The following is a 9,233-nucleotide window of genomic DNA, read 5'->3' on the forward strand; positions in this document are numbered from 1 at the left end:
TATTAAAATTGCTAACAACTTCTTATATACCTTAAATGTTTGATGCTAAATATATATACATATGAGGTTTTTGTGAAGGCATGTGAGTTGTGTACATCCCCATGTGGAATTTTGTCTATTTTTGAGTTAATAATCATTATAATATACATTGAGTACCATTTATATCTCCTTTAATGTATTCATGTGGAATGGTGTTGGTTATAATAATTAGGCTTAAATCTTTTCTTATATCCCCCAATCCATGTGGGCTATCCCCCCTTTTTCATGAATAAACCTTTTCTATTAATAAATAATATACTAAGATTACAATTCACAAGAAAGGGTTGGGGATACAAGATCACTTAGCGAGAGTTCACATGGCTGAAACTAGAATCAACAACTATTCATAAATAAAAAATTTATAAAAAGAAACCCTCAGGAAAATAAAGTAATGCCAGCTAAGGGGGGTGGTTCATCTCAATCATGAAATCCCTAGTCATCCCTGGGATTGGTAGGTGGGCTGGAAATAGTTTAGCCATTAGCAGCATCATTAGGGGCCTAGACAGCATCCTTTGTATTAGGTCATAGAGGTAAGATGGCCAACTCAAGGTGAAAGGGCCACTTTCCTACCCTCTAAGGACTAGAAGGAAGAGTTGAGGACTAGCCAGTGCCACCACAGGGCAAGGAAACTGAGTGGTGCTACCAACAACCATCACCACTGTAGGAGAGTGGTGGTAGGAAGCCTACGAACATGGTGTGTGCAAGTGGCATCTCGAAGAACTGTGCCCTTGGTGGAGGTCTTTGGGCAACATGGTATCAACTGAGGCATCTAGAGGAACTCTGACAATAGTACAAGGGGCATTACCCTAGTGATTAAGGAAATCCTGAAGGTGGGCCACCTCCAAGGCCACCTTGTTTGCTTGCACTTGAATCTGCATTATTACATTATTATAAATGCATGCCTTAGTGTACATAGCAATAGCTATATCAAGAAAACTATGAGTGAAAAGAACAATATTTCTATCTTTCCACAGAGTGAACAAAATCTCCATCCTAAAGTTATGCCAAATTTGGGTTAATTTTCTAAGGATCCTGGGGGAATCACCCCAAATAATCATATGCCAAGAAGATGGTTCAGGCTAAAATGGCTTAAAAAATCATGAATCCAGTGCCAAAAATTTTGAGCACTTCTATAGAACTGAAAAATATGTAGGGAAGACTCTGGTTGGCCACAAAAAAGACACCTAGGATCCAAAACCCCAATATGCTTAAGCCAAGGCCCAAGGCGATGACCTTGAAAAGCTAGGCACAAGCAAAATGAGCAATCTTGGGTTATGTAATGGCACTCCAAATAGTGTCAAAGCACTTTCTATATTGAGAAAGAGAAGAGTGCAAATGCCATCTCTGATTAAGCGTATCCACCATTGGTAGATGGGGAGAAAGCCATCTATAACCCAAACTTGGCTTGTAGCTAGTGAAAGGAGTAGTAGGATACCACTTCCAATTAGTCCACCAAGGTCTAATAGACTAGATACCCACTTTATGAATTAAGTGACTTGGAATTGCAAAAAGTAATAAATCAAAAGTCTACCAATCTGAACAGCCAAGATGGTACTAGACTTGCATATCTTCCCAATATCTAAGACTCATGGAGACCCTAGAGAATAGATCTTTAGGACTCTTGATGCCTCATTTGAAAAAATGTAGAGCACTAGCACCTTGAGTCTTGGCTAGGGGAAAACACTGGATGAGAAACAAGGGAGACTGCCAAATGTTTCGCTTGTTCAAAGAGAGCCCATTACGAAATTCATCAGAAAACTAGTGAGGCCAAGACTTAATAGCTTCCCAAGCTTTCCATATGCTCTTGATAGCAAAAGAGCCCTGTATGTGCACGGGTTCTCACATGATGAGAAGGGTTTGAAAGCCAATCCCCTTCCATGCATGTCTATTAACAGGAAACCCAAAGGAAATGCAATGCCAAACTAGAATCTTCCAAGCTTCATCTCTAGTGATGGCATGAATAATCTATTTGGCACATAGAGAAAGGCCTTGCTTCTATGTGGAGAGAAGGCCAAGGCCTTCAATATCCCCTTTTAATGCAATGTATATTTATACTTTCCACCTTTGGTGTTGACATGGATTTATATCACCCCTTTACCATATAGGAAAACTTTTCTTTGATCGAGTATTAACAAGTTAGTGATTCCCCCTTTTCATATAATTTTTGTATATTTGCCTTGTTCTTTTTTCATCATCCAAAGTTGTATAGTATTATTTATTTTCTTGTTTCCTATTCAATCCCTTGTTTGGATGGGTGATGTGGACTATATACTACTATAGGCCTTAATTTGAGGGTTGCGACCAATAAAATCTCTCTAACCCATTAGTTTCCTATATGAAATAGAGTAATACCCAATTATATGAATTCTTTACAACTTCCTAGTAGTTATTAGTTCTTAGCTACACCAAGATACTTATGCATCAATTAGATGCAAATAGATAGACTACATAAACCAATCATATTAACTATTTTAAATCTAAAATTTAAAAAAAAAACATGTGTTATTCAATTGTGGGATGATAAAACCTTAAAGTGTCATTTTATGATTTGTGCTAGAATATTAAGCTATGAAAATTTGAGACCTTTAGAAGTCTATATCCTTGAGACATGAGTGAGAAACTTCATTTTGGAAATATCAACCATGTGAGAGATCACAACCTCTATTAGGGTAAAATATTGAAAGAGCAAAATATTTTATTTTCAATAAACTATTAATTTTTCTATTTTTCATTATGTCTTGAATGTTTTGTGTATTATAGTGGCACTAAAGATATATTATATATTATTTTCTATTTTCCAAGTTTAATGCTAATTCATTATAGACTGGGCTTAAATTTATATCATGATGCATCTTATGGTCCATTTGATCATCAAATCCATTTCTATAATTTTACAAGTTTAGCTTTGATAGCTATGTGATATGAATCCTTTCTAACTAATATTTGATTTCTCAATGACAAGTAAAATCATCAATGAGGAGGTTGATTTTTTTAGTAAATTGAAAGAAGGACAAGACCATTAATGTTAAAATTTTACACTTTATTTACAATTTAAAAATCTAATAAACTTTACATATCTCATGATTTCCCTATGGAATTGTCCTTAAACAAGTAAGTCTTTGATTTTTTCTTGAACTACATAATTTTTATCAATGGATAGATAAAGATATTACTATAGCTTACCTTATAGAGATGAAAATTTTCAAGAGAAAATATTGTAAGTTAATTTTTTATGAGTGTGAAAAAGAATCATGTTAAAGGTTAAGACTTCCCCATATATGTACAATAGAAAGAGAGTGATCATAAAAAGTTATAATTAAGTCCTTGTGATCAATGGCATTCCTACTATTCTTTAAAAAATTCTCAAGGGTATGGATATTGCTAATGATATTTAAGGTTTATGATAAAACCAACAAGAGGCTTGATGAAAAAGATGCTGGAGAATATGCATCACATTGGGAAATATTTTTGCTAAGAGATTATTTATTGGATAAGAAGCACTCTATTTATATCCCAAAAGAAAACATGAGGCATTGAATTTTTGTCTGTGAAGAAAAAAGAGGCCTTGATAGATTGTGTCCCTAAAGAAAATAGGGGGATTGACATTATGGTTATTTGTTGAATGAGCAAGGGGAAAGATTTGGTTAATTATTTGTTGAGGACTTGAGGAGGCATTAAACACACTAGGGTGAAATGTAGACTTTAAAATGAATAAAGTCTCTTGTGCAAAAACAAAGAATGATTTAGACATACTCAACAAAGTAGTATAATTTTGAATAGAGCGTGTATTGCTATGCATTGGATGTGGGAACACTCATGTTGTGTGTATGGTTTCTTCTTGTACCACCATAAGATCTACTAATGTAGTCAATATAGTATTTCCTAAGTCAGTGAGGAGGATTGGTTAAGATACTTCATCAAATTCTAGAAGGATTGGGTTAACCCTTGCAAATTTCCACTCTTATTGAGAAATATATTTTTATATGTTAATTGAAGAATAAATAAACAATTAAATAATAATAAACGGTTAGGTATTGAGAAGTTACTTTTGTATTGTTAGAAACTATTTGATATTTAACTATCATAGCTTTAAAAATGCTATGATCAAACTATGTAGTACAATGAATTTGAATTGAATATCAAACATATTTTAATTTTTATGAACATATTGTATTAATTCTTAATTTGAGACCTTGTAAAAGAGACTATATGTTTTCTTTGAGATTTATTTCAAACACACCATAATCCAACATTAATAATAAGGCTCATTAGAAGAATTGTTTTTACAAACTTTAGAAATTGATCAACGCAGTTTGTTTCTCCTCTCCGCAATTATCTTTGTTAGATTCCTTTTTATATTTGGAAAGCTTCTTAGAATGATCAATCTTAGAACTGAATGTTCTTTATCGGCTTGCTAAATAGCATTCGTTCAGCAGTAAGTACTAGGAATATAAGAAAAGGAGTTGGAGCTTTTACGCTTTATTTCCCGGGTGGACAGCGATCTATGAATCCCTTCATTCTTATTGCATTTACGCATGATGGATACGGTCAAGTCCTGCACTGGATGGAAATAGATGTACGGAACGGAATAGTGCACCAATCGACCGCGTCTGGATGAACATTGGCATGTCGCGGTGCAGAGACACATAAACAACAACACACAGCTAAAAAATGAGTGAAATGGAAACAATGCAGTGTTGTAGAAATCATGTTATGGGTAGACGGTGAGGGGAAGGCGAGGGGTTGCGATTGCGTGGAGAGGATGGGCCATGAAGAGATCGGTGAGACCCTCTTGAAGGTGGACGGGTGCAGCTGAGGCAGGGGACCAGTGGAAGCAGTGCAGCAGGCGGGCCAGGAGCATTATCGTCATTGAAGTGCCCAGAGCAGCTCCCATGCAACCGCGCCTTCCGGTGCTGAAAGAAATAAGGCGGAGTTCAGGGTCGCCCAGCTCAAGTACGCCCATGCTCTGGTCATCTTTGAGGAAGCGCTCCGGGCAGAAGCGCTTCGGGTCCTCCCAGACGGAGGAGTTTCGTCCCAGCCCTAGGCGGCTGATTATAACGTGGCTGCCCTTTGGAATGTGATACCCGGCCACTTCACAGTCCTCCATTGACATGTGAGGAAGGTTGAAGGGCGCCACCGGATGCAACCTCAGCGCCTCCTTCGCACACGCCCTCACATATCTCAGCTGTCGGAGGTCCGACTCCTCCACCAATCGACCTTTCCCCACAACCCTATCGATCTCCTCCACCGCTTTCTGCATCAACTCCGGCTGCAGCATCATCTCTGCCAAGGCCCATTCTACGGCATTCGAAGGATTATCCACTGTGGCGTACGTCAGATCCTGCACATAATTGGATCATTAGCGTCAAACAAAGATTTCATTGTATTGTAGTGAATAATTATAGTTAAAATGCAGCGCAGTCATGATACCTACCGCTACTTGAGACTTTATCTCCTCCAAGCTCAGCAAGGGATAGCCAATATCAGAGTTGTTGTCTTTGGCAGAGATCAAGACGTCCAGCAGGTCCTGTGCTGGTTCTTCTTCCGCGGAGGAAGAACGTCCCCGCCTCAGACGGAACCTCTCTTCAATAAGAGGCACGTGGTATTTGTCCACAGTGTAAATGGCCTCTTTCATGGATCTCTCGTCGCCGCCGATGTCCAGCCATCTCAATGACGGCATGTAATCAGAGACGCATATGTTATACAAAAGGGACAGCACCTTGAACAAGGCATCTACGTGCTCTTCCTCTGCTCTCGTGGGACCGCCCTCATGACTACCTTCATTTCTGAAATAGCGCATGTTGAAGATGAGTTTTCTGATCACATTTGCGCTGTAGTGCCTCAGAGCATATCTTACGTTGAGCATATATATATGATCTGAACTGCATTGGTTGAATATCCAATGTACCAGATTGTCGGCCTCCTCCATCCGCTTGCCTTGTAGCCACTTAAGGCGTGCGGCTGTCAGCACTTCCGACGCAACCAATCGCCGCATTTTCTTCCACTGATCTCCCCACGGGACAACAGCGACGGATAGAAATCCTCTGCTGGAGTAACTGGTCGCCATTGTTGCGGGGCGAGAAGCAAATGTAGCGTCATGCTTCTTGAGAAACTCTCTTGCTATCTCCGGGTTGTTGACTGCAATGACGTGCACGCTTCCCAGACGGACACAAAGGATGGGGGTCGCATAGCTTTGGAGGAGAGAGTGGAGCCACTTATAACCAGGTGCACTGTAAACTAACTCCGGTATATTGCCAACTATTGGCCAGGGTTGCGGCCCCGGAGGAAGAGGCAGACGCAGTGAAGTTTTGCGTGGTAATTTGGATTTGTATATGCGGAAGAGGATTAAAGATGAAAGGAGGAGAAGCACAAGAGTGGGAAATAAGGCTATAGTCATATACATCAAAGACGTTGCGAAATCAGTATTGATCCCATTAGGCAGCGTCTTGCATCCTGCAATCCAAATAACTGGAATAGAACATAACAATGCCAAAGAGAGGATCAATCCAGAAGCGCTTTCCATCTTACAGCCTTCGTGTAAGTGAAGGGAAGCGTTTCTTTCGGAGAAAAGCTGCTATTTCTCGACAATTTATAGAGCAAGATAATAAAGAATAGCCTTGTCAGCTTCAAACCTCCCATTCAAATGAACATCGATGGACAACTGGGAAAACAGTATTATTGGAGTGGCACCAAACCCCAAAGTGTAGGACTCAAATTGGAGATGGCACCAGTACAAAACGTGGCTCTAACATTCACAGCGTGTATTGGTCTACATAAGTAGACTGGCAGAATAGAAAATGGGTAAATCGCAATGCACTCTAGGGAAATGGTTGTGGTTTCCGTTGGCAATATAACTACATACTACGTAAAGGGTGGTTTTAATTACTTGCCACAATAAATTTCTGAATTTCTCAAATATCATCGTTAATTTAGTGTCTTAAATTGTTGTCTTATAATTTTGTAACATTGTTATTGTCTTTTTGAGAGAGACAGTATTACTTCTTTCTTTATAGAGATGAAATATTTTTAATCTATATTCTCATTAGAAATAATATCACTTTTGTCTTTTTAGAAAAATATAAAATAATGAATTAAAAAAATAGCTTGTTATTCAAATAAATAAATAAACTTAAATAACTACTAAAATACCTAGTTTTTTTTCTTGCGTGTAGTTTCTTTCGTTCCTTTAGTCTTGTCTAGGTCAAGCACCATGATGTTGTCCACATGCATACCCACATTACTAGCAAGTTTATTCATAATTTCCACTAAGGCCTCCAACAGCTTCTAGTAATTTTTAATAAAAGTAGAGGCCTTTCCTTCCAAATTATCAATTCTATCAACCAGCGCTTGAATCTTTACCTCCAAATCATTTCCAACATTACTATTCCCCACCTCCTCTTTGAGCTTTCTCACAACTTCCTCCATTATGGAATTTAGCTAGTTTTGTAGTTGATTTTGGGCCATTTAAGGGAATTGGACGTCCATTTCTCCATTCTAAAAGTGTACGGTCATATAAATTTTTCTATTTGGAGTATACCTAGAGGTGGCAGAGTGTCACTACATTTTAGATCTTCATCTAGTGATTGAACACGGACCTCATCCACAAGCACAGTATTGGCAACAAAAAAACATGCCTCTCTATTTTCTTCATAATCCTCAAGAACTGCATTGAGAGGATAATTCTTTGTCTGAATGTACACATTGTGACTCACATTTTCTACAAAAGAGTTATAACATGGAGCCTCCTTATCATATTCCTCTTCTTCAACAATCTCCACATTATTTCTTTCCAACTCCTCCTTCCATGAACTATCCTTCAAATCCTCCCAATATATATAAATGGGGGAGGGAGAAGTGCTTGACGGTTTGAATTTTTTTCCACTAACCCACAAGAGTATTGACTCTTTGCATCCTCTTCCTTTTCTAGGCTTTTGACATTATCTTCATTAGCTCCTTCAAAATATATCATCATTTACTTGTAGTTCACACTCTTCTTATTTATTTCTGTCAATTTTCTTTTCAAATCTCCTGTCTTAGCCATCAATCTTTTACCTTTACCTTTATTGCTAACAAGACTTTTAGGGATTTTTTATTTTTTTAATAGGGAGAACCAAAGGGATAGTTTCCTTCATGTGGTCCATTATAAATTAAAAAATTAACCTCACCAACTCGTCATGAAGAATGTGTTTATTTGGTTTGTCCTTATATTACTTGATGCTATGAGCAAGAGAGCACAATAGATAAATTGGGATGCAAACCCTAATCTTATATCTAAAATGATTTAATATGACAAGATGATAATTTTGTGCCCTATTATTCCTCCTATCACAAGTAACATACTAGATTACAAGCTTAACATCAAGTTTCTCCAAAGTTTTAATGGAAGAAGTAGCCACCCATCCCCTCTCTAACAAGAACCCCATTCTTAGCCATAGGAAATTTACTCACTATTTCCTTAGTAATTTCTTTATTTCAATAGAAATTCACGGCTTTTCCTTTGAGGCCCATAATCATAGCCATAATGTTGATGTCAAATTTATGATGATGCCTAGTACAAGTGACTATACCCACCTTAAAACCATTGATGAATGCCTGTATAGCCTTTGGCTTGACATCCTTTATTGTGATCACATAAGGCACCAAACCATATTTATCCAACTTCTTCAAAACTTTGGGTAATTTTTCTCCAAAATTCATAGTTCCCCAACTCCTTCCTTTTCAAAGCTTCACCCATGGTGAAGTTTCTATAGTTTTCGTCAACTCCCAAGAAACTTTGAAAAAAAATTACAATTCTCAAAGCAATGCTAGAATAAATGCTCAAAAGGAAAAATTCCCGCAAAACATGGGAAGATCTCAAAAATTGAGGCATTACCTTGATATAAGTACTACCATAATTACATTTCATTTCGCTAGACATGGTCATGTCATCATTTTATGCATCATTTTTTGTCATATGTAACATCTACCATCAAAAGGTTTCCTCTAGGATATTCATTTTTAAAGTACAATGGAAGAGAAAATCTCAATCTTATGTTAACTTGAATGATTCATAGTCTAAGAAGTATTTTTCTAGAGAGAAGCATCAAGAATTGATTACTCGTAAGAGATTTTAATAACCCCTTTTTCATGTGCATACATGAAGAATTCAATGCCAAGTTTAGTATACAAGACTTTGGAAGGAAATTCCATGATTG

The 9,233-nt window shown here is 37.5% G+C and overlaps 1 pseudogene; it reads right to left on the reverse strand.

The window, feature by feature from the left end:
- Positions 1-4,750: 4,750 nt before the first annotated feature.
- On the reverse strand, positions 4,751-6,562 carry LOC149533867 (tryptophan N-monooxygenase CYP79A68 pseudogene; annotated as a pseudogene).
- Between the last annotated feature and the right edge of the window lie 2,671 nt (positions 6,563-9,233).

The sequence above is a fragment of the Cupressus sempervirens genome, chromosome 10, assembly GCF_028749045.1.
Source record: "Cupressus sempervirens isolate cs-2001-9-10 chromosome 10, ASM2874904v1, whole genome shotgun sequence".
In the NCBI taxonomy this organism is placed as follows: domain Eukaryota; kingdom Viridiplantae; phylum Streptophyta; class Pinopsida; order Cupressales; family Cupressaceae; genus Cupressus; species Cupressus sempervirens.